At 38.0% G+C, this 26,961-nt stretch overlaps 2 protein-coding genes across 2 annotated transcripts in view; both read right to left on the bottom strand.

The window, feature by feature from the left end:
- Positions 1–26,961, bottom strand: part of LOC139974480 (receptor-interacting serine/threonine-protein kinase 1-like) — a 240,480-nt gene that overhangs the window by 176,289 nt on the left and 37,230 nt on the right. The gene's annotated exons all lie outside the window — the stretch shown is intronic.
- The window catches only part of LOC139974477 (uncharacterized), a 128,676-nt gene that overhangs the window by 73,278 nt on the left and 28,437 nt on the right, over positions 1–26,961 (bottom strand). The window lies entirely within an intron of this gene.

Here is a 26,961-nt window from a genome sequence, read left to right as displayed (position 1 = left end):
CAGACAATCAGTATCGCATAAAACCAGAAACGCATAGAATCAGACACACAGACAATCAGACACGCAGACAATTTGACAATCAGAAACTCAGACAACCAGACAGACAACCAGACACGCAGACAACCAGACACGCAGACAACCAGACACGCAGACAACCAGACATGAATACATTCAGACATTCCGATAATCAGACATTTCGACAATCAGACAATCAGACATTCCGACTATCAGACACGCAGGAAGCCAGATACGCAAAAAACCATATACGCAAAAAACCAGACAACCAGACACGCAGGCAACCAAACAGAGGCAACCAGACACGCAGGCAACCAGACACGCAGAAAACCAGACACGCAGAAAACCAGACAACGCAGAAAACCAAATACGCTGACTATCGGACTCGCACAAAACTAGACGCGCAGGCAACCAGACACGTAGGCAACCAAACACGCAGGCAACCAGCCAATCAGACACGCAGACAACCAAACACGCAGGCAACCAGACAATCAGACTCGCAGAAAACCACACACGCATAGAATTATACACAAAGACAATCAGACACGAAGACAATTAGACACACAGACACGAAGACACGCAGACAATTAGACACACAGACAATCAGACACGCAGACAACCAGACATCCCGACAATCAGACTCGCCTAGAATCAGACACCAATAGAATTATACACAAAGACAATCAGACACGCAGACATTTAGACACACAGACGATCAGACACGCAGACAATTAGACACACAGACAATCAGACACGCAGACAATTAGACACGCAGGCAATCAGACACGCAGACAATCAGACACACAGACAATCAGAAACTCAAACAATAAAACAACCAGACAGACAATCAGACATTTCGACAATCAGACTCGCTTAGAATCAGACACCAATAGAATTATACACAAAGACAATCAGACACGCAGACATTTAGACACACAGACGATCAGACACGCAGACCATTAGACACACAGACAATCAGACACGCAGACAATTAGACACGCAGGCAATTAGACACGCAGGCAATCAGACACGCAGACAATCAGACACACAGACAATCAGAAACTCAAACAATTAAACAACCAGACAGACAATCAGACATTTCGACAATCAGAGAATCAGAGATTCCGACTATCAGACACGCAGAAAGCCAGATACGCAAAAAACAGATACGCAAAAAACAGAACCAGACACGTAGGCAACCAAACACAGGCAACCAGACACGCAGGCAACCAGACACGCAGAAAACCAGACACGCAGAAAACCAGACAACGCAGAAAACCAACACGCAGACAATCGGACTCGCACAAAACTAGACACGTAGGCAACCAAACACGCAGGCAACCAGCCAATCAGACACGCAGACAACCAAACACGCAGGCAACCAGACAATCAGACAATCAGACTCTAAGAAAACCACACACGCATAGAATTATACATAAAGATAATCAGACACGCAGACAATTAGACACACAGACAATCAGACACGCAGACAACCAGACACACTGACAATCAGACACACAGACAATCAGAAACCCCTTTAATTAGACAACCAGACAGACAACCAGAAATGCCAACATTCTGACAATCAGACATTCACAAAATTAGACACGCAGACAACCAGACACGCAGACAACCAGACAATCAGACTCGCAGAAACCCACACACGCATAGAATTATACACAAAGACAATTAGACACACAGACAATCAGACACGCAGACAACCAGACACCCAGACACCCAGACTCGCATAAATCCACACACGCATAGAATTATACACAAAGACAATCAGACACGAAGACAATTAGACACACAGACGATCAGACACGCAGACAATTAGACACACAGACAATCAGACACGCAGAAAATTAGACACGCAGACATTTAGACACGCAGACAATCAGACATCCCGACAATCAGACAATCAGACACACAATCAGAAACTCAAACAATTAGACAACCAGACAGACAACCAGACATGCCAACATTCCAACAATCAGACATTCACAAAATCAGACACGCAGAAAACCAGACACGCAGACAACCAGACACGCAGACAATCAGACTCGCAGAAACCCACACACGCATAGGATTATACACAAAGACAATCAGACACGCAGACAATTAGACACACAGACGATCAGACACGCAGAAAATTAGACACGCAGACAATCAGACACGCAGACAATCAGACACGCAGACAATCACACACACAGACAATCACACACACAGACAATCAGAAACTCAAACAATTACACAACCAGACAGACAACCAAACAGAAAACCAGACATTCAACCAGACACGCAGGCAACCAGACATGCAGACATTCAGACAATCAGAAATTTCGACAATCAGACAATCTGACAATCAGACATTCCGACAACCAGACACGCAGAAAACCAGATACGCAGAAAACCAGACAACCAGACACGGAGAAAAACAAACACGCAGACAATCGGACTCGCAAAATACTAGACACGCAGGCAACCAGACACGCAGGTAACCAAACACGCAGGCAACCAGCCAGTCAGACACGCAGACAATCAGGCACGCAGTCAACCAGACACGCAGTCAACCAGACACGCAGGCAACCAGACACGCTGACAGACAGACAAGCAAACATGCAGACAACCAGACACGCAGACATACAACCAGACAAGCAGATCACCCGACAGACAACCAGTCACGCAGATATTCAGACAATCAGACATGCCAACATTCCGACAATCAAACATTCACAAAATCAGACACGCAGAAAACCAGACACGCAGCTAACCAGGCAATCAGACACAGAGACAACTTGACACGCAAGCACGCACAAAACTAGACACGTAGGCAACAAGACAAGCAGGCAATCAGACAGGCAACCAGACAGGCATACAAGGCAGACAACCAGACACGCGGGTAACCAGGCAGACAACCAGACACACATGCAACCAACGCAGAAAACCATACAACCCGACAATCAGACACGCAGACACGCAGGCACGCACAAAACTAGACACGCAGGCATACAGACACACATGAAACCAGACAAGCAGGCAACCAGACACGCAGGCAACCAGACACGCAGACAACCCGACAGACAACCAGTCACGCAGACATTCCTACAATCAGACATTCCAACATTCCTACAATCAGACACGCAGACAAACAGACAACCAGACACCCAGGCAATCAGTATCGCATAAAACAAGACACGCATAGAATCAGACACACAGACAATCAGACACGCAGACAATTTGACAATCAGAAACGCAGACAACCAGACAGAAAAACAGACAGACAACCAGACACGCAGACAACCAGACACGCAGACAAACAAACATGCATACATTCAGACATTCCAACGATCAGACATTTCGACAATCAGACATTTCGGCAATCAGACTATCAGACACGCAGAAAACCAGATACGCAAAAAACCAGATACGCAAAAAAACCAGACAACCAGACACGCAGGCAACCAGACACAGGCAACCAGACACGCAGGCAACCAGACATTCCGACAATCAGACACGCAGAAAACCAGACACGCACAAAACCAGACACGCAGAAAACCAAACACGCAGACAATCGGATACGCACAAAACTAGACACGCAGGCAACCAGACACGCAGGCAACCAGACACGCAGGCAACCAGACACGCAGGCAATCAGACATTTCAACATTCCGACAATCAGACACGCTGACAACCAGACACCCAGACAATCAGACTCGCAGAAAACCAGACACGCATAGAATCAGACACACAGACAAGCAGACACGCAGACAATTAGACACACAGACAATCAGAAACTCAGACAATTAGACATACATACAACCAGACAGACAACCACACAACAAGACAGAAAACCAGACAGACAACCAGACAGACAACTAGACAGACAACCAGACATTTAAATAATCAGACACGCAGAAAACCAGACATGCAGACAACCAGACAATCAGACACATACACAACCAGACACGCATACACGCAGACAGTCAGACACGCACATAACTAGACACGTAGGCAACCAGACACGTAGGCAACCAGACACGCAAGCAATTAGACACGCAGGCAACCAGACAATAAGACAATCAGACAAGCAAACATGCAGACACGTAGACAATCAGACACGCAGGCAACCAGACACGCAGGCAATCAGTCACGCAGACAGCCAGACATGCAGAGAGCTAGACACACCGGCAACCAGACCGACAACCGAACATGCAGACAACCAGACTGACAACTAGACACGCAGACAACCACACAACCATACAATCAGACATATAGACAACCAGACACGCATACACGCAGACAGTCAGACACGCACATAACAAGACACGTAGGCAACCAGACACGCATGCAACCAAACATGCAGGCAACCGGACAATAAGACAATCAGACACGCAGGAAACCAGACACGCAGGTAATCAGGCACGCAGGCAATCAGTCACGCAGACAACCAGACACGCAGACAGCCAGACACACCTGCAACCAGACCAACAACCAGACATGCAGACAACCAGACAGACAACCAGTCACGCAGACGGACAACCACTCAGACGACCAGACACGCAACATACAGGCAACCAGACACGCAAGCAACCATTACGCAGGCATCCAGCCAAGCAGGCAACCAAACAGGCAGGCAACCAGACACGCAGGTAACCAGACACGCAAGCAATCGTTCACGCAGACAGCTAGACACGCAGACAGCCAGACACGCAGCCAACCAGACACGTAGACAGACAAACAACCAGACACGCAGACAACCAAACAGACAACCAGACACGCAGAAAACAAGACACGCAGACAACCAGTCAACCGGACAAGCAGACAACAAGACATACAAACAACCAGACAAGCATACAACAATAGGACAATCGGACAGGCGGAAAATCGGACAGGTGGACAATCTGACAATCTGACAGGCGGACAATCAGACACGCAGACAATCAGACTTGCAGACAATCAGACACGTAGGCAACTAGACAATCAGAAACGCAGACAATCAGACACGCAGACACAAAGAACACAAAGAGAAAGATGTAAGGGGATTAGTAGACAAGGGATGGAGAGAACAAAGAAACCAACAGCGGAAGAGGAGAGGAGATAAACAGTGGATGGACAAAGAGGTCATTAAAGGAAAGGGGTAGGGAAAAAACTGGAGAAGGACAAAGTCAGGAAGGTGTGGAGAAAAAAATGTGGAAGGGAGCTATGAGAAGAGGAGTGAATGGGGGAACAAGGGGAGAAGGAGGGAGGGGACAGAAGAAAAGTTAGTCATGTTCTTCCTGAATGTTGAGACCATAAGGTTGAATATTGCGAAAGCGTTGCATCCACAGTCTCTCTCTGCTGATTCGTACTAGGTCAGGACGGCTACCTAAGGATTCAATCCCCTGTAGGGACATGTCGTTGTAGGTTAGTTGTGGGTGTAGGTTAGAAGTAAGAGGTGGAACAGCAACACGCACAAGAAGGTTTCGTAGGTTGCGGGGTCGTCTGTAGGCGATGATGGGTTTTTTTAGGGACAGCTCGTTGGAGTCTATCTGAAGTGAGGAGAATGTTGTGGTTGTTAGAGGTGATTTGCTGAAAAGGGGAAGATTTGGGTGGAAATTAACAACCAGGGGGAGCTTGTTGTCGCAATCTCGTCTCTTTTTGTTCTTCACTGCCAAAGTAGATGATCTGGAAAGGGAGCGGACTCTCTGAATAGCTTCAAGCACCCTTCTGGCACTATGGCCCCTGGCAGTAAGGTGTTTTTCCGAAGCATCTGCATGGCGAATGAAAGAGGAATTGTAAGAGAAAAAGCGACGAAGACGAAGACTTGTAGTGACGGGGATGGCAGCTTGAAGAATGGAGATACTGGTGTGTGTCTGTAGGCTTGGTTTATAAGTCTGTAGAGAGAGAATCGTGTTCCTTGCGAACAGTCACATCGAGAAAGTTAATCTGTTGGTAGAGTAATCATATGTGAATTTGATGGTGCTGTGGAAAGAATTGATGTGATTGATGAAGGTGAGCAGGCGATCCTCATCAGTGGTCCAAACGAAAAAGATGTCATCAATGTAGCGCCACCAGATAAGATGACGGCAGGGGGCTGTGATGAGTATGCGTTCTTCAAGGCTAGACATGAACAGACAAGCAAAGGAAGGAGCCCTCCTGGTTCCCATGGCAGTCCCGTGTCTTTGAAGGTAATGCTTGTCCATGAACGTGAAGTTGTTTTTGGTGAGAACCTGTTGCATGAGAACTTTGATGTCAGAGATGGGTGGACAGGGGTGGACCTTCTTAGACAGGGCTGCACACGTGGCTGCAAGACCTTCAGCATGAGGGATATTAGTGTAAAGAGAAGTGACGCCGAAAGTACCGATGATGGCTGTACTAGGGATTTGGTTCTTGATATCTTCAAGTTTCCTGTGGAAATCTGGAGTGTCATGGATGTATGAATTAATCTGAGGAACTAGAGGTTTGATCAAGTGGTCCTCAAACAAGGATATCTTCTCGGTGGGGGACCCATTGCCTGAGATGATAGGCCTACCAGTGTTACCAGGCTGGTGAATTTTGGGCAGAAGATAAAACCTGGCTGCCTTACAGTCTGTAGGAGAAAGGAAAGAAACAGCCTTCTTAGAGATTTGGTTCCGCTGGTACATATCAGTGATGGTCTGTTTTATCTGCTGGGAGAAAATAACTGTTGGATCAGAATCAAGAAGAGTGTAAATATCGCAGTCGGAGAGATGACGCATTGCTTCCTCATGTAATCCTGTCGATCATGGATGACAACTGCAGAACCTTTGTCAGCTGGCTTGATGATAATGTCAGTGCGAGACATAAGTGAGGAGAGTGCTATACGCTCATCTCTTGGGAGGCTGTCGTGTGTTCTGCGGAGAGGAGAGTTTGACTGGTTAGACTCAGAGCGGACGAATTGTGTGTAAGCTTCTAAAACAGGGACTCTGTTGTTAGGAGGCATTCAAGAACTTTTCTTATAGAAGGGTTCCCGTTCAGTTGGAGGATCATCTAGGAAAAACTCACGAAGGCGAATTCTGCGAATTAAATGAGTAAGATCTTGGCTCAGTTCCGCTTGGTCAAATGACGGAGGAGTAGGACAGAAGTTGAGTCCTTTGGAGAGAAGCCTTAGGTCTGTACTGGTAAGAGTAGAAGAAAATAAGTAAACAACTGCAGTTGAGGATGGTGTTTCATACTCAGGTGGAGTTTGGGGCCTTCTAAAACGGTTGCAAGCGGAACATTTGCGTCTCTTTTGAAGGTAAATAATTTTCTTAAACTTGATATCTTCTTTCTGTGAATTCAATGTTCTGCTGAGACAAACAAAAGTTAATTTTGTTAGTGTACTGAGTCCATTCGTCATCGGTGCAGCATGACTGCAATTCAAGCTTCAACCTCAGGATATCATCGTTGAGGCTCTCTAAAGACGATTGGCAGTGTTTGATGAGGATGTTTATGAGAAGGATGGAGGTGCTGTGCAAGACTCGGTTCCACTCTCTTTGGAGTCCTGGTGCTGGTTGGTGTGTAACCTGTAGACCTGAGGGGAAAATGCGGGAGAGAGAGTAGAACCTGCAGTTGGAAAGATGGAAAGAATAGCCCTGGGATTTCTGTATTAATGAATAAAAAGTTTAAGCTATGAATATCTGTAGTTTAAAATATTTACGAATATGATTTAACTATTAATATATGTAGCTTAGAATACTAAAAATATTGATTAAACTAGGAATATCTGTAGCTTCGAATATTTACGAATGTGATTCAACTATTAATATCTGTAGCTTTAGAATACTTACGAATATGATTAAACTATGAATATCTGTGGCTAAAAATACTTACGAATATGACAACACTATGATTATATGTGGCTTATTATACTTACGAGTAGTATTAAACTATGTATATCTGTGGCTTAGAATACTTACGAATAGGATCAATCTATAAATAAATGTGGCTTAGAATACTTACGAATATGCATAAGCTATGAATAAATGTGGCTTATAATACTTAAAAATAGGCTTACGCTATGAATATCTGTGGCATATGATACTTACGAATAGTATTCAACTATGAATATCTGTGGCTTAGAATACTTACGAATAGGATACTTACGAATAGGATACTTACGAATATACTTAAGATATGAATATATGTGACTTAGGATACTTACGAATAGTATTCAACAATGAATATCTGTTGCCTTGAGTTATTACGAATAGTAATAAACTATGAATATCTGTGGGTTAGAATACTTATTCATAGCTTAGGTAGATTCATTTCTGTGGCTTAGAATACTTACGAATAGGATTAATCTATAAATATATATGGCTTAGAATACTTTGAATATGCATAAGCTATGAATAAATGTGGCTTATAATACTTAAAAATAGGCTTACGCTATGAATATCTGTGGCATATGATACTTACGAATAGTATTCAACTATGAATATCTGTGGCTTAGAATACTTACGAATAGGATACTTACGAATAGGATACTTACGAATATACTTAAGCTATGAATATATGTGACTTAGGATACTTACGAATAGTATTCAACAATGAATATCTGTTGCCTTGAGTTATTACGAATAGTAATAAACTATGAATATCTGTGGGTTAGAATACTTATTCATAGCTTAGGTAGATTCATTTCTGTGGCTTAGAATACTTACGAATATGCTTACACGGTGAATATCTGTAGCTTAGAATATTGACGAGAAGGATTAAACTATTACTATCCTGCGACTTAAAATGCTTACGAATAGGATTAATCTATAAATAAATGTTTCTTAGAATACTTATTCATAGCTTAGGTAGATTCATACCTGTGGCTTAGAATATATATCTGTGGCTTACGAAAAGGATTAATCTATAAATTTAAGTGCCTTAGAATATATTCGAATAGACTTAACCTATGAAAAACTGTGGCTTAGAATACTTACGAATAGGATTAAACTATAAATATCTGTGGCTTAGAATACTTACGAATAGGATTAATCTATTAATATCCTATGGCTTAGAATACTTAAGTATGGGATCAAACTATGAATATATGTTGCTTAGAATACTAACGTATATGCTTACGCTAGGAATATCTGTGGCTTAGGATACTTACTAATAGTATAAAAATATGAATATCTGTGGCTTAGAAAACTTATTCATAGCTTAGGCATATTCATACCTGTGGCTTAGAATACTAACGAATTTGATTAAACTATGAATATTTGTTGCTGTGAGTTCTTACGAATAGCATAAAACTATGAATATCTGTGGCTTAGAATACTTATTCATAGCTTAGGTATATTCATATCTGTGGCTTAGAATGCTTACGAATACGCTAACACTATGAATATCTGTAGTTAAAAATATTTACGAGTAGGATTAATTATTAATATCCTGTGGCTTTGATTACTTACGAATAGGATCAAATTATGAATATCTGTGGCTTAGAATACTTACGAATAGGATTAATCTATAAATATCTGTTGCTTTGAATACTTACGAATAGTATTAATCTATGAATATCTGTGGCTTAGAATACTTATTCATAGCTTAGGCATATTCATATATGTGGCTTAAAATACTAACGAATAGTATTAAGTATTAAAGTATAAAAATATATTGCTTTGAATACTTACGAATAGTATTAAACTATGTATTACGAATAGTCTTAAGCTATGAATATATGTGGCTGAGAATACTTACGAATAGGCTGACGCGATGTATACATGTGGCTTATGATACTTACGAATAGTATTAAACTATAAATATCTGTGTCATAGAATACTTATTCATAGCATAGTCATATATATCTGTATTAAACTAGTATTAAACTAGTAAACTAGTATTAAACTATGAATATCTGTTGCTTAGAGTAATTACGAATAGTATTAAACTATGAGTATCTGTTGCTTTGAGTTTGATATGATTAATATTTGAATATATGTGGCTTATTATACTTCGAATAGGATGAAACTAGGAATATCTGTAGTTTAGATTACTTACGAATAAGATTAATCTATGAATATATGTGACTTAAAATACTTACTTCATATTTAATCTATGAATATTTGTGGATTAGAATACCTATTAAGCTACTATTTAAGCTATGAATATTTGTGGTATAATACATATGAAAAGTAATAAACTATGAATATCTGTATTTAAAATACAAATAGGATTAATCTAAAAACATCTGTGGTTTAGAATACTTACGAAGAGGCTCTATGAATATCTGTGGCCTAGAATACCTTACGAATAGGCTTGAGCTATGAATATCTGTAGCTTAGAATACTGACGAAGAGAATTAATCTATTCATATATAATTATATGTTGCTTAAAATACTTACGAATAGGCTTGCGCTATAAATATCTGTGGCTTAGGATACTTACGAATAGGATTAAACTATGAATATCTGTTGCTTTGAATACTAATGAATATGCCTAAGCTATGAATATCTGTGGCTTAGAATACTTACGAATATGATTAAACTATGAATATATGTAGCTTAGAATATTTACGAATATGATTAATCTATGAATATCTGTGGCTTAGAATATACTAATATGATTAATCTATGAATATCTGTGGCTTAGAATATACTAAGATGATTAATCTATGAATATCTGTGGCTTAGAATACTTACGAATAAGATTAAATTATGAATATCTGTGGCTTAGAATCCTTACTAGTAGGAGTAATCTATGAATATCTGTGGCTTAGAATACTTACGAATAGTATTAAACTATGAATATTTGTTGCTTAGAGTAATTACGAATAGTATTAAACTATGAATATCTGTTGCTGAGAATACTTACGAATAAGATTAAACTATGTATATCTGTGGCTTAGAATATTTACAAATAGGATTAAGCTATGAATATATGTAGCTTAGAATCCTAACGAAGAGAATTAATCTATTCATCTATAATTATATGTGGCTTAAAAAACCTACGAATAGGCTTACGCTATTAATATCTGTGGCTTAGGATACTTACGAATAGTATTAAACTATGCATATCTGTGGCTTAGGATACTTACTAATATGATAAAACTATGAATATCTGTGGCTGAGAATACTTACGATATAATTATAATGTCGCTTAAAAAACCTACGAATAGGCTTACGCTATTAATATCTGTGGCTTAGGATACTTACGAATAGTATTAAACTATGCATATCTGTGGCTTAGGATACTTACTAATATGATAAAACTATGAATATCTGTGGCTGAGAATACTTACGAATAAGATTAAACTATATATCTGTGGCTTCGAATATTTACGAATAGGATTAAGCTATTAATATTTGTGGCTTAGAATATTTACGAATAGGAATAAGCTATTATTATCTGTGGCTTAGAATACATACGAATAAGTTAAACTATAAATATCTGTGGCTTAGAATATACTAAGATGATTAATCTATGAATATCTGTGGCTTAGAATACTTACGAATAAGATTAAATTATGAATATCTGCGGCTTAGAAATACTTATTAGTAGGAGTAATCTATGAATATCTGCGGCTTAGAACACTTACGATTAAGATTAAACTATGAATATCTGTGGCTTAGAATACTTACTAATATGATCAAACTATGTATATCTGTGGCTTAGAATACTTACGAATAAGATTAAACTATTAATATCTGTGGCTTAGAATATTTAAGAATAGGATTAATCTATGAATATCTGTGGCTTAGAATACTTACGAATAAGATTAAACTATGAATATCTGTGGCTTAGAATACTTACTAATATGATTAATCTATGAATATCTGTGGCTTAGAATACTTACGAATAAGATTGAACTATGAATATCTGTGGCTTAGAATACTTACTAATATGATTAAACTATGAATATCTGTGGCTTAGAATACTTACTAATATGATTAATCTATGAATATCTGTGGCTAAGAATACTTACGAATAAGATTAAACTATGAATATCTGTCGCTTAGAATATTTACGAATAGGATTAAGCTATTGATATACTTACGAATAGGATTAAAATACACCATAAACAAAACAGCTGTATCTATGAATATATATGGCCTGCAACACTAACATAACAGCTGTATCTATGAATATCTGTGGCCTACAACACTAACATAACAGCTGTAACTCTGTATGTTTGTGGCCTACTTCACTAACATAACAGCTGTATCAATGAATATCTGTGGCCTACAACACTAACATAACAGCTGTAACTCTGTATGTCTGTGGCCTACAACACTAACATCATAGATGTATCTATGAATATATATGGCCTACAACACTACTGTAACATATGTGTCTATGAATATATGTGGCCTACACCACTAACAAAACAGCTGTTTCTCTTAATATATGTGGCCTACAAAACTAACATATAATAGATGTAGGCTCCTAACTATGCATATAGGTGGCCTTCAACATTAACATAACAGTTGTACCTATGAATACATGTGGCCTACAACATTAACATAACAGCGGTATCTATGAATATAGGTGGCCTACAACATTGACATAACAGTTGTACCTATGAATATATGTGGCCTACAACATAATATAACAGATGAATCTTTGAAAATCTGTGGCCTCCAACACTAACATAACATATGTATCTATGAATATATGTGGCCTACAACACTAATATAATAGATGCATCTATGGATATCTGTGGCCTCCAACACTAACATAACATATGTGTATATGAATATGTGTGGCCTACAACACTAACATAAAAGCTGTATCTATGAATATCTGTGGCCTCCAACACTAACATAACATATATCTATGAATATATGGGGCCTACAATACTAACATAATAGATGCATCTATGAATATCTGTGGCCTCCAACACTAACATAACATATGTGTATATGAATATGTGTGGCCTACAACACTAACATAATAGATGTATCTATGAATATATGTGGCCTACAACAATAACATAACAGCTGTATCTATGAATATATGAGGCCTACAACACTAATATAATAAAAGTATCTTTGAATATATGTGGCCTACAACACTAACATAACAGCTGTATCTATGAATATATGTGGCCTACAACACTAACATAATAAATGTAATACATGTGGCCTTCAACACTAACGAAACAGTTGCATTTATAAATATATACACTACATCAATAGAGCATTCATAAGCCTACATTTTTAACATAAATAAAAACAATTTGTGACAAGCGTAAAACAATGTTGTGATTGTTCGATAACTTACTTTATACTGACATCATCGAAAAAATTGCACATAGCAAATTGAATTTGACACGATTTTAATGGAATCGACATCGGTATAGTGCGTCTGTACATATAAATACAGTGGATGTTTTATCTCTTTCGTGGTCTTCCGTTCGCAATAATTTTGCCCAATTGCATAAGTTATATCTAAGTCATACTGTTTTCGGGAAGGGAAGATAAGGTGTGGTGGAATACCAAGGTAATGTTTGTGGTTTTAAAATTAAAACCAAACGAGCCGATGTCTAGAACATTTCTTTGAGATATTTCTTAACGAGGCACGGTGTGGATAATTGGGTGAAACGCTTGTACTCAAGCGACATACTTTCAAGAAAGCAAAATTATGTACTGTTTCGCTGAATTAGATATTTAAAAAAAAGATATATGTTACTGAACTTTAAATGCAAGTGTCATGTCATAGTAGCGCCTTCAGCTACATATAAGTGTCCCCCACCCCCCCACCCCCCCAAAAAAACCAAAAAAAAAATCTTTACAAACGTGTGCTTGCTGTAAAAACAAAATTGAAAAGTGGTGTACAGCAAAATCCTAAATTTCTTCTTTTCGCCATCAGCGATGAAGATACAAGTGAGCTACGAGGCAAAAGAAAAAATGGATACTTTCGTAGTCTCCAAATTTGAAGAACGTGTAGAGAACGTAGAAGCATGCGCTAAATATTGTTCTGTCTTGAAAAGGAGAATAAAATGTCAGATTTCTTTTAATAGCTGGTTTCAGTTGCTCCATTTATCCGCGAGAAAAGTCATGGCGATTTGGAATGAGAATGGAATTAAGTAATTAAGCAAGTTTTGTATCGATTACATTCGGTTAATTTCCCATTTGTAACTATCTATAGATATAGATATCTATAGATACTTAACAATTGTTTAGATAAGTCCGAGTTTTAAGTAAATATGTTTTATCGATAGAATAAATGGCTTGTTTTGAATATGCGTGGTAAGTTAATTATAATTATTTATAATTACGTTGGGAGTTGTAATTTATTACGCTTTGTTTGGTACCTGTTGAATAAATGGTTTAATGAGTCTCACATGGGGTCCCAATGCAGGCCCCTACATCAATAAAATTGTTTGAGTGCAAGTGTGTTAGTAAGACGAAAAAGTGTACTCACGGTTTTTCTTCCTCATCTGTTCCCTTCCTTGCCCTCGGTCCCCTTACTGTCCCTAGGTACTTACCACGGACCGGCGAAGTCAGACAGACATCAGTCGACGATCACCACGATGGAGAAATAGAATCCGACGATTACCACGATGGAAAAATAGAATCCGGCACAACTTAAGATTGGAAATATAGAAATCCCTTGAAATTATCCTGGGCAAGGGAATTCAAAATGGCGCCGTTTGATTGTTTGGGTTCCATACGGCGTATAGGCAGAGAACCGCCTTATCCGGGGCAGAGGCTTGCCAAAAGCAGTTCATTGATATACGCATGTTCCTTTTTTATTCCAATCACTCCGAGAACGCAAGAAAATATCGTATTAAGTTCCAAAATTCCTGAGTTTAGTTCCGAAAATCCTGGATTTAGTTCCGATGGTCCTGTATTTAGCTTCCTGAATTAAGTTCCAAAAATCCTGAATTTTGTTCCGAAAATCCTGTTTTTAGTTCCGAAATTCCTGAATTTAGTTCCGAAATTCCTGAATTTAGTTCCGAAAATGTTGAACTTAGTTCCCAAATCTTTTTAATGTTAATACGAGTTGGAGTTGTTCGCTTTGACTTATACCATACTCAACTCTCCAGCAGCTAATTGTTCATGCGGAATAAACGCGAGTTTTTCCGGTTATATTATCTGTCAATGATAAGATAAATTACATTGCACTTCTTGAAACCGCGATAAGGAACATTTGTCCGTAAATATTATTGATACTTACATAAAGATAATTCAGTACCAAAACTGTCGAGAAGATCATCTCTTCCGATGTGTGCAATTGAAGTTTCTATTTAAGAAAAGTGAACCGAAAAATCGCGCCTGTCCCATTGAAGGTATAGCGGTTAAGTAACGTCTGCTTATAAAGGCTGTATACTGAAAGCCCGCGTACAGTGTACAAAGACAGACAGGCCTGCACGTGTATAGGCCAATACAGTGCATCGATAGATCGGATACACCAGTCTTAATTTAAATAACAATATAACATGTAAATTCCTGCATACTTGATGAATAGCTGATGAACGCACAAGCTGGTACGACATTCGTGATTATCTGAATCAAGGTATACTTACCCTGCCTGATCGAACCTTGATGCGCTTTACCCGACCACTGAATAACAAAAACAAAAAGAGAAAAGCTTTTCATAACAGTTTGGATGAAAGCATCATGCAACAGACCAAACGAATACATAAGTTCCGCCACCAAGAAAAAGAGGACAAATAAGAAAGAAAGTTACGCCGCTAAGAAAAAAAAGAGGACTAATAAGAAAGAAAGATGATTTAGTTTTATATTGGCTATATTTTATTTACACTAATTTATTGTGAGCGGTAAACAAACTAACATTCTCTTACCGTGATGAATATCCCGGCACACTTTATTAATCTCGTATCCAGGGACGTAGCTAAGGCCTGATGATTGGGGGGGGGGTAGTGGCTGAAATTCCAACAAGATGGGTTTTGAGGCCAGAAAATTCCGACTTCTGCCTTAACCCCGCCCCCCCCCCCCCCCGCTGGTACTCGTCAACGCGGATACGGAGGGGAAGGGTGTCCCCCTCCCCTTTGAGAAATTTTTGAACAATTGCAGGTCCTTAGATGAGATCTGGTGCAATGTTTTGCCAGTTTCATCATTATCATATGATATCATATTATCAGCGATTTTGTTTCCGGTTTGAAGTATTCTCTTACATGTTCTTTTACATGTTATCAGAAAGACAAACATAGTGCTCTTTTACAATGTTTCCAGTAGGATGACTCTTGTTTATTGTCCAATGTCTGGACTTTAATTCATTTGACGAACTTAACTGATTGACAAGTTTTTCTTTCATATTTAGCAGTGTAATAATTATTTATAGGAAGCACGTATCACGTACGATTTAGCTTAGCTTCATAACATGCTGTTCGTGCAACAACTTATGACGAATCATATAAGGGATGAGAACGCACGTTGTCGTCGTCGTTGTACATATGGTTCGTGACTCTCCATCGAGTACGGTTAGGTAGGCTATATGCATTTTATTACGCAGTAACCAACAGTTGGCTGGTAATAGGCTATATGCTAAATTTAGCTAGTTGCATCTGCCAAACTAAGTAAGTAGTTGAATCAATAGGCCTGAATGTTACTTATATTAGTTGACTTCGGTCTACTTACAAAGAGATCTAAATTACCACTTTCGTCCTGTCAAGCTACCAATGTAATACTTTTGCAATGAAGTAAAACATACGAATACCGTTGAATTGAAAAGCTTAATTAGCAAAACGACTGTATTTTAGGAGACAAAGTATCAAAACACTTTTTTGTTTCGCGTGCATTGAGTATACTATCAGCTATTAGTAAATTTGTCACAAAATAGATTTGGCGCGCTTCGCGCGTCCTAGGTTCATTTATGCTGTGAGAATTATTTACTCCTTCCACATGCATGTGAGCTAGATAACCTTAACATTTTCTGCGCACTTCGCGCGCACTAAAGCTGAATTTGTTTCCGGGTAGACTTTTCTTTGACTCTTTTTTATTCTTTGCCAGGGGCAATAGGAATCTATGCAGTCACGCATATGAGTGTGTGTCTGACTGTGTGTCTGTGACGCCGGCTTTTAATCACGATATCTGAATGATGCAAGATCCGATCGGTATCATACTTGGTGGGTAGGTTGCCAATAGTGCGTAGATGGTCCCTATTGTTTTTGGTGCCAATTTCATTAATATTTATAAGTGGACGGACTCCGTATCTTGGTAACCGAATGACCGATTTTGTTCTTAGTTGTTTCGTAGCATTTTTAGGAGGTGGGATACATGCGTAGGTTAATACCTTATCGTATCTCATTCATATTAATAAGGGCGGGCCAAATGTAATTTCGTTGAAAATGTCTCGTAATCACTCTAAGTCAATGACGCAAGGTTTGATTATACCCATACTTAGGTGGTGGATTACCCATAGTGAGTATATGGTCCCTACTGTTTGTGGTGCCAATCTCATTAATATTCATGAGTGGGTGGGGCTTCGAACAGTTTCTTTAAATGCTTCAGTAGGGACACAACGACAATATGAAAAAATTAAATATCCTCATGCAGTTAGTTCTAGGTTAAGCCCCATTCCTCCTGAAACAATAGTGTTAAACCCGCCTACATCGGCTGTCAATCAATCGTCGACATATCCGAGGAGGGGGATTGTTCAAGGGATATTGTCCGGGGGAAATTTTCTGGAGTGGGAATTCTCAGGGGGGGGGGCAATTGTCAGGGTTGGCAATTGTCCGAGTGGGAATTGTCTAGGGGGGGGGATTGTCAGGATTGGGAATTGTTCGGGTGGGAATTGTCCTAGGGGGAATCGTCCGGGGGGGGGTCGTCCGGGGGGAATTCGTCAAGCAAGAGGGTAGGGGAGTTGTCCGAGTAACCTAAACGGACAGAGGAGAATTAAGACTTGATGAACTTCTTCGACGTAACGCGACATCAAATTGTTCATGTAATGTCTGTGCAAAGCACATATAATTGCAATTACTTCGTACAAAACATCCAATTGCGTAAGGCAACGATTTCAGTCCTTTTTTAATACCTCCACAAACCAGTGCCTTTGATCAACAGCTAGATATAGGAAATATACACATATAGACTGACAGAATGCGTGGTCGCACCACGGTATAACACATCCATGATTCAAGGCACTGTGATAATTAGGAGAACCATTCTTGTTGAGAGTTAAATCGGTGACTAATTACATTAATGAACAATATAAGTTAAACGAACTGGTAACACCATTAATTCGGACCAATCCAACAAGTTTCAGTTTAGTTCCACAAGGGGTTTGTGGTGGGCAGCAATTTTGGTCCCCCCCCCCAAAAAAAAAGTGCAGGGATGAGATAGCAAAATTATAATACATACGCTTTGAGCATATTGGCGCGATTCTTTTAAACATTTACTGTGTTACCATAGCAATACTGTTCAACGGAATACGATTCCATGTAGTATCAAAAGCTGGATGCCCTTGTGTATAAAATGTGTAGCCACCATTTTGTTTTAAAGATTTCATAGAGTTTTTATTTGTGTCAACTGTCATACTTAAAGTACATATACGTATCCTACTTTTTACATTATGTCGCACAAAGTCATGTATATTTCAATAGAGAGTAAAGTGTTGTAACGTTAATTTAAGCCATATAGTTTTAAGTTAAGGGAAATGTGAATTATAATGATAATAATATGAGAATTTGTAAAGCACTTTTATCCCCCCCCCCCTTCCAAAAAAAAAACTGCTCAGAAGCGCTACAGGAGCAAAGTACCCAAATGGACACAACAGTTCAAATTGATACGCATCAATGCATAAGAACATCTTCAGTTCTTTCTGGAAAGCTGACACATGCTGGATTGTTTTCAGATGTAAGGGGAGACTGTTCCAGAGCTGTGGGGCTGATCTAGCAAAGCAACGTTCCCCATAGGGGAATTATGAAACCATACCACTCAGAAAGAAACTATTAAGAGGAGAAATCGTATTCAAAGTTTCATCAAATATCAATATCATTTTCAATCACTCGATTACGTATAATAATTCAAACCTTGCAAGAGAGGTTGAGAATCATTGGGGTCTTTGACATTATTCTACGACATCAATTCGCTTACGACAAAATAAAACAGGATCCAGTAAACGTAAAACACAACTTTTTAAATACAGATATATATATATATATATATATATATATATATATATATATATATATATATATATATATATATATATATATATATATATATATATATATATATATATATATTCATATACATAGTATGTAATGTAGAAAGTCTGCATCGAATATCGTAGCTTTCCTATAGGAACTTTATCACGGGATCAATATTGTACACGCTTTGTAACATATTACGTTGTTTCGGATATGCATGCATCTACGATACAATGAGAACAATGCTTATTCCAATAATCACATGTTGACAGAGCTTACATAACAATTGTCTCACTTTCACTTGTGACTGGCTGTTGGAACAATTTGCCACTGAATAGTTATTTACAATTTAGGGGTGCGGTTCATTCCACCAATCAGCACTTTGTAACCATCATTCCATAGTACTATTTCTCCCTCGAGCTTGCAAGGTAAGTTAAAAGACTTTGGTAAGATCTGACTTGTTGCACCAATCGGATCATATTGTGATCATTGTTATACTTCACTGCCGAGTGTTTCATTACAATAATAATAATCATAATAGTCATAATCAAAATAATATTTATAATAATATATTTATATAGCGCTTTGCATCAAAGAATATCTCAAAGCACCGTTATTAGTACACATATAAGATACATACTGAGTAATATGAACAAGATCAGTCAAAAACATGATAAAAAAGATGAGTTTATGGTTAAATAGATCCAAAATAAAATAAAAAAACACTATATAAGATATATGCTAACGTGCAACCACGTCATCGGACTGCTTATCGTTACATGCACACTAGACTTTCACTTTTGTGAACTAAATGATACTTTGCAACAATTTTCCCCTCCTTCATTCGGTTGTTCAAACTGCATTTTCCGGTGTGTAACTTTACTATAATGAAATCATGTAAATGTTATACGCATATTATAGATACCGTTCAGTCGGAATATATAATACCTGTATCGTTACAGGTGACATTAAGCATATACCTTATTAAATTAGCAGGGTTGTTAAACATTTAATTTAATTAGCAAGTTGTTAAACATTTAAGTTAATTGGCAATTTGTTAAACATTTATTTACATTATCAAGTTGTTTAACCACTTAATGCGATACAGAGATTAATTATATGTGCCCTAAATTTAATGAAAAATAATGTTCTTTGTTTTCAAACTTTCAAATATCTGCAATACCATTGACTCTGAATGATTGCCTTAGTTTTGTTAAACAGCGACATCTATTTTGAGATAATTATAACAAGTTATTCATTACTTCTTCGTTATTCTGAGGGCTTATTCAAATTGTAGCATTGTCTAATGGGAGCCAGTGCAACGAGCATGTTAATGGTATGTGCAGTGGCGTAGCCAGAGGGGGCCATGGGGCAATGCCCCCCCTCCCCCTCAAATTTGCTTTGTGCTACATTCTTGCCCCCCAAATGAAATCCAGTGATATATTCAAAATACTTTTCTTTTACATTTTTTCGAGTTCTAATCACAAGTATTCATACCTGAGGGCTCATGATCATACTACATATCAGGTCAGAACTTGGTTATCAGACCGAGATATTAATCATACCCACATACGGAGACCGTTGATCAAGTAGGATATCGTCCTACAGAATAAGCGTCAGTAATTTGACCGGTTGTATAACCATTACAAACTAGCGCTAGTAACCCATGTGCATTTTTAGCGACCAATGATGCCACTCGTGGAGAATTTTCACTGCACGTATAGGCCCTATATAGTGAAAATTGTTTGTGTGGAAATATGGGCATGTAGTGAATTAAAGTAGCTAATTTATTCATTATAATTTTTTCAAAAATGTGCGGAAATATTTATTCATTTACCTCGGAGGTGCCCATTAATACATATATTTCTTGGTAATTCCTACCATCAAACATCACGGGGTTGCCCCCTTAAAAAAATCTTGCACCCTAACAATAGAATGCTGGCTACGCCACTGGGTATGTATAGTTAGAATAGGAGCGACGCCTATAATATTTTTTCATCGTATTTTCGTCCAAAACAATGATACGATGGCTACATTGTTAGCAGAACCTGGAATGATCTATAGAATGGCAAACGTATTTGCTTGCTACTTAAGAGTTAGCTTCTTTTTTTTCTTAAAACGCCTCACGTCGCAGAACATTAAATCATGGCTACATGACACGGTACGTTCCTAAATATAGAAACATACACCTAAAATACATTTAGGAAACATTACCCAAACAATCTGGATTGGGATTAAATTGCCTTCTGTATTTAGAAAGTCATTTAAAGGAATCACACAAGCCAACCATTATTATCATTCTATGTCAGGGTTGCCCTAACTTTATCCCCACGAATCCATGTGGATGTCAGAGTTGTCCACGAAACCCCAACTTTTCGAGACACAATCTGAGTCATTATACTAAAATTATCAAGCATTAATTTATGCTCACTTTTCATTTTGTCGGGCAACATGGAGGTCATCTGGAATTTCCAAAATAATAATAATAATTACTTTGGCAAAACTTTCAGTTACTTTCTCAGCTCTTTATCCTACGACGTACTGCCATACGTACACCAACTTCATCAAAGTCATGCGGCCTATGTCTGTTTCATAAATCAGTTATTTATCACATGCACGGTACGGTACTACTATATCAACATATGCGTATGGAACGCGAAAACAGTTTGTCGATAGATAAGACAGTACATTACTAAATTAAATGAGATATCAGATTTTATTGATACATTGTAAACAATAAGTGCTTCAGTAAACGTATACATCTTTTTGCGATGGCAATCGTAGCAAAACATGTAGCAAGCTCTGTCACTTTGCCTCGACAATTGTTATTTTGATATCCAAAAGACATTGAGTCAATGCATGAACTTTCTTGAATTTCACGCATATCCATCTTGAGCCCTTGAAAGTATGCCTATGATTAAAATCAGCCTCGTGTGTGAACTTTATTACCTGAATATCAAGATATACTTTATTTATGGCAAATATCCGATTGTGATATACAAATTAATAAACCATGGACACGAGACATACATTTTGAAAGAATATTTTACAGATATTAAACAGATTAAATCTCAAACATTTATTAGATTAAGTAATCCTATGTTGTTATAGACTATATTTTGTAAATGATTAATTTAATATTAGCTAACCTGGTTTTTATTGATTATTTGAACCAATTTATTTTACAGCTTGAACATGCCTCAAGTGTTTCGACCATAGACAGAAAAGGAAAAGTCGAAACACCGACTTCTCTGTGAGGATATTTTTACCATTCGGGATATCCGCCAGTTTCATCGTCCCAGTTATCCCGTACTAGAACGCCTGAGATTATTTCTGTAGGATTTTTGGTGTACTGTGTCACTTCAAACATCGTGCCATCACCCGATACTCATAGCTAGTACAGTAACTACTGTTCATGTTCCATCAGTAACTACTGCGCTGTGTTCGAAACACGGTAACATGTGTTACAGGTAGCACAGTAATTACTGCAAAGCTGTTACACGTTGAACTACGAGTCCGAAAGGTGAAAATGCGCGGCGGCTGGGCAACGAAGACTACTCCCTAGCCGTACAATACGGAGCGCATGGTCGGCGCTAGCACAACACGTAGCCGACACACTGCGGAGGTTATTGTATAGTGCATGCGAGATTCAGATTGTAGCCTAACTTTTCTCTAATCGTATTAGTAAATCCATTTGATTGAAACATTCTTCACGGACAGGTGAGTGTGTCCAAGTTTCAAATAGATACAAAACAGATACACAAAATGGGACCTAATGGGGGAACCTAGATTAGCCTTATGGGTAGTTCCACGTCTAAATTAGGCTTTAATATAATAATAGTTTACCAGCATAATGACTCGGCAGTGCTACTACAGTACTACTACTAGTACCCCATCGTCATACTCATAGACTCCTTGTTCAGTCGTGCAGTTCTTTTTCGTACATGGGAACGTGTAACAGCTTTGCAGTAATAACTGTGCCACCTGTCACACATTTTACCGTATTATGAACACAGCGCAGTAGCTATGGATGCACGGCTGTGGAACATGAACAGTAGTTACTGTACTAGCTATGAGTATCGGGTGGTGCCATGCACTTTATGGCTGCTTGTGTACAGAACGAAATCCCCTGGCCTATTACTACCCAAAATTAGATTGTATCGCCCTGGTTCGTCTGCCTAAACTTGGATGTTAATATAGTAGGGATACTTTTTCGAGGTCTGAAGCTTAGTTGTGGTATCCAATTTAAGGAAAGCATATACTGTTGGTTATTACAAGTTAACACGTAGCAGTATGTCTGCATTAAGCCTTTTATAGGAATGAATAATGTGATTTAAACCACAACAAGGCGGCAACTTTTTGCTTTTCATTGACATTTCCGTAAAACCAAGCTAAACTTTCTCTTGATGCAAAATAAATTAATTACAGTGTAAGTTTACATGTTATGCTTCAACATAAATATGTGTAACCTTTTGGAGATACATAACCGCACAAACTTAGTGATAAATAACTTATATTTTAAAAGCTTAAAATTTCTATCGAAGCTAAAATGGTTGCTATAGTTTAACTAAAGAGAAACATATCGAAAATGTACTTCAATGGCAACCAATTTGTTTGTTTTGTTTTACTAATATATAACCCAAACATTTAGAAACGAATACGTTCTCCATTCGAATGATAACAGAGGCCAAATATAAATGCATTGCTTTGCTTAAATTAGCTTCAATAGGATTTGAGATGAGTGCATCAGATGATCTTACATTGCTTCAGACGTTAAATTTAAATAAAATGCTTTACATTTAGTGATTCAGTAGAAATATTACCGGCTAATTAACGTATTTTACGCCTTTTCTCTGTTGCGATTATTTATTTAATACATTGAAATTTGTTTACAACCGCTAAAAGTAATTGGTTTTACGAAATACACCAATTACTCCTTCATTCTAAGCCAACTTCTGGTCATGAGTATTATAATGGTATTATAGCAGCTAGGCTGCAATAGTATTTGAGCCAATGGCACATGAGTACCATAAAGTGATATAGTATCTCCTTTCTACAAGCTAATACCTCATCTACAATAATACTGTAAGAGTGACGCTAAAAGATAAAAACGACACATTTTATGTAAGAACTGGGCGATTGGTAAATAAACTGTTCACTATAGGACATACCATGTATGTTGTTGATGGTGTTGTATTCGTTATTGCAGGATTTCTCATTGCTGTTGTACTCGCCTACAAATAATCATCATTTCAGTATGATTAGTTACATATAAAATTGTTAAAATGGAAGTACCTGTACTTGCAATGATATGAAGAAACGTTAACAGTATTTCAACTGCTAGGCTGTTGGTATATGAACTAAAGGCTCGATTTGGTCTATGAGAAAGTGCCGCACTATTAAAGAGGTCATGACACGGTCATATGTCACAAATTGAAATGAAATATTTGGACAATTTGATAGACAAATATATAACTTTATTTGTAAAAAAAACGTTATTTTCGTGTAGAAAATATCAAATGAAATAACGAACTATGACGCACTCTGAACCCGGAAGTGTGAAAAACAAATTTTGCAGCGATAAGCCTCGTGACGTCATTGCATGAACGACGCTACGCTGATATCATTGTGTACTGTGTGTTTCACTGTGAAGTGTGTGTTAACGCGTTTTCATCAACTTGAAATCAATAACATAATGAAGCACAAAATAGATCAGAAATGTCTCAAAGTTCTGACGATAATTCAAAGGAAATAGAAATGCGCCTGTCTTGCTCTTCGTCGAGTTTTTGATGAAAGCGAAAATAGCGAGAAAAAGCATTGGTTTGCAACCATACCAATTCGAGCCAGTGGCAATTGCGAGAGGTAGCATACGCCCATTAAAAGCCCCATTGACTTACACACTAAATCACAAAAGTAATGTGGTCTCTAAGTCTGGATAGAAGTTTTCACTAGCTAAACGCTACCCATCACCGGATAGCTGACAAGTTGGCCTTTCATGGCACCATCAATTTTTTCGTACCATGACCATGTAGATTTTTTGCTATCCGAGCCGGACGTTTTCGTCACTTGTAAACAAACCTCTTCACTCAGTGGTAAAAAAAAATCCTACGCTGCTCCCGGGAGGCCTAAAGGGGTCTAAAATTGCCTCAATTGACCCAATTTTCTCACCACATGTACTTCCATTCATGCTCTTCAACATGCAAGCAACAAAAAACTAGATTATGATTGATAACAGGTCACAAAATATGTTCTCCCACTGCTTTTTGGCACTTTTCCTGAAGGAGAACAATCAAGCGGATTGATATAGACTCTAATAGGAGTATGCCACCAGAAGGTTATTTGGGAAACTAAGCTCCGGCAGTTCCTGACGTTGATAGGCTCCAAATTGACGTAAATGAATGGTCAGTACATGATTTAATGTATTTTGTTTAAATGTTCCACATTGATATGTATCTTATCTAGTCGTTCCGTTCATTTCGCGCAACTACTAGAGGCCACTACTAGTACTACAGCTAGTAATGCAACTACCGTGCAACGTACAAGTTCTTTTTGATGTAGCTTAGGGCATATTCATTGAAATTATCATAGGAAAAAGCAGTATCATCTTGATAGGAAATAAACGGATACGAAAATTAGTTCAGGTAAAATATAACAAGTAATTTGACAGTGCAAAATTATTAAATCCAATAATAGGCCTAGGCTAGGCTCATACTGGAAATTTCTGCACTCAACATTTTCTACATCATCTATTTAAGGTGCGCTTACCATTCCCAGCAGAAAATAGGAATACTGCATTTATGACGTCTTTTGAAAAAATGACTTTCAGTTCTTTCCCAATCTAAGGCCTACATTTTGTATGGGATTTTGGTACAAACCCCTAAACATATTACATATAGTGTCAATTATTGTCTATCCCTAACCAGTCTTTCAAAACTTGTTGATGCAGTTAAAAAATGGTGTCATATTTGGTGTCGTGTGAACTACAAAAAAGCCATTTTTTCTATGCCATTTATGTTTACAACTTCAATTTGTAGGTGAACCTGTGAGAATTGTACTGCAATGCTAACAGCAATAGAATGAGAAATGGGTCATTTCCACACTCTTCAGTGTCCGCACCTTTGTGTGGGAGTGTTTGAAAAACTCTACAAAGAAGTTAGAAATAAATCCTGTAAAAAAGTGAAACATTCCCTTTTGAGTTCTCAATCCATTTGCCCAATAGTGGATTTATTTTTCACAATGTATTCTTTTGCTTCCAAATCTTATATGCAGATTTCGGTTCGTTGCCTATTGGAAACATTCAATTCAATGGGCCTGATTCAGTGTTTTGTTATGATGCAGTTTCTTATATTTAATTATTTCCTTTTTTTTTACTTTCTGACAGGCGTTACAGATATGTAGCTTAAATGCAACTAGTCAGGTGGTGTTGGGGTATCTTGTCCATTTCTGCTTGTGCAGTTACAAAGATTGAGGAGTGCTTCCCTTCAGCTGAGTATGTGGGGTTCCAGTACCCAGAACTGGACTAATTACCGCTGGTAGACACATGGACAAATATCGTCTGCATAAAGCATCGCTTAAATGGCATTCAGATTTGATAGCTTTACTTTTGTAATGTTCCCATGAAAGGAATATTCACGTTATTTCATTTGTATAAAAATTGATTGGTGAAAACCCCATGCCTGTATATTATACAAGAAACTACATACAAATTAATGAATTATAAACAATGAAAAAAATAAAGTATTTCTTTGTCATGTTTCTTATTTGATTGATAAAAGTCATACACATTAAACATCCATTTTTTTCAAATTTTGTTACATTTCTGGTAATGGTAGTAGTCTCTTTTTAAAGCACGCATTCCAATCTTCAACAAGAGTTTTATGAAGTGATTTTCATAATACATCCCAAACAGC

Source organism: Apostichopus japonicus, chromosome 9, assembly GCF_037975245.1.
Source record: "Apostichopus japonicus isolate 1M-3 chromosome 9, ASM3797524v1, whole genome shotgun sequence".
In the NCBI taxonomy this organism is placed as follows: Eukaryota; Metazoa; Echinodermata; class Holothuroidea; order Aspidochirotida; family Stichopodidae; genus Apostichopus; species Apostichopus japonicus.
Note: the sequence above shows the minus strand (reverse complement) of the source record. Positions and strands in the feature narration are given on the sequence as shown.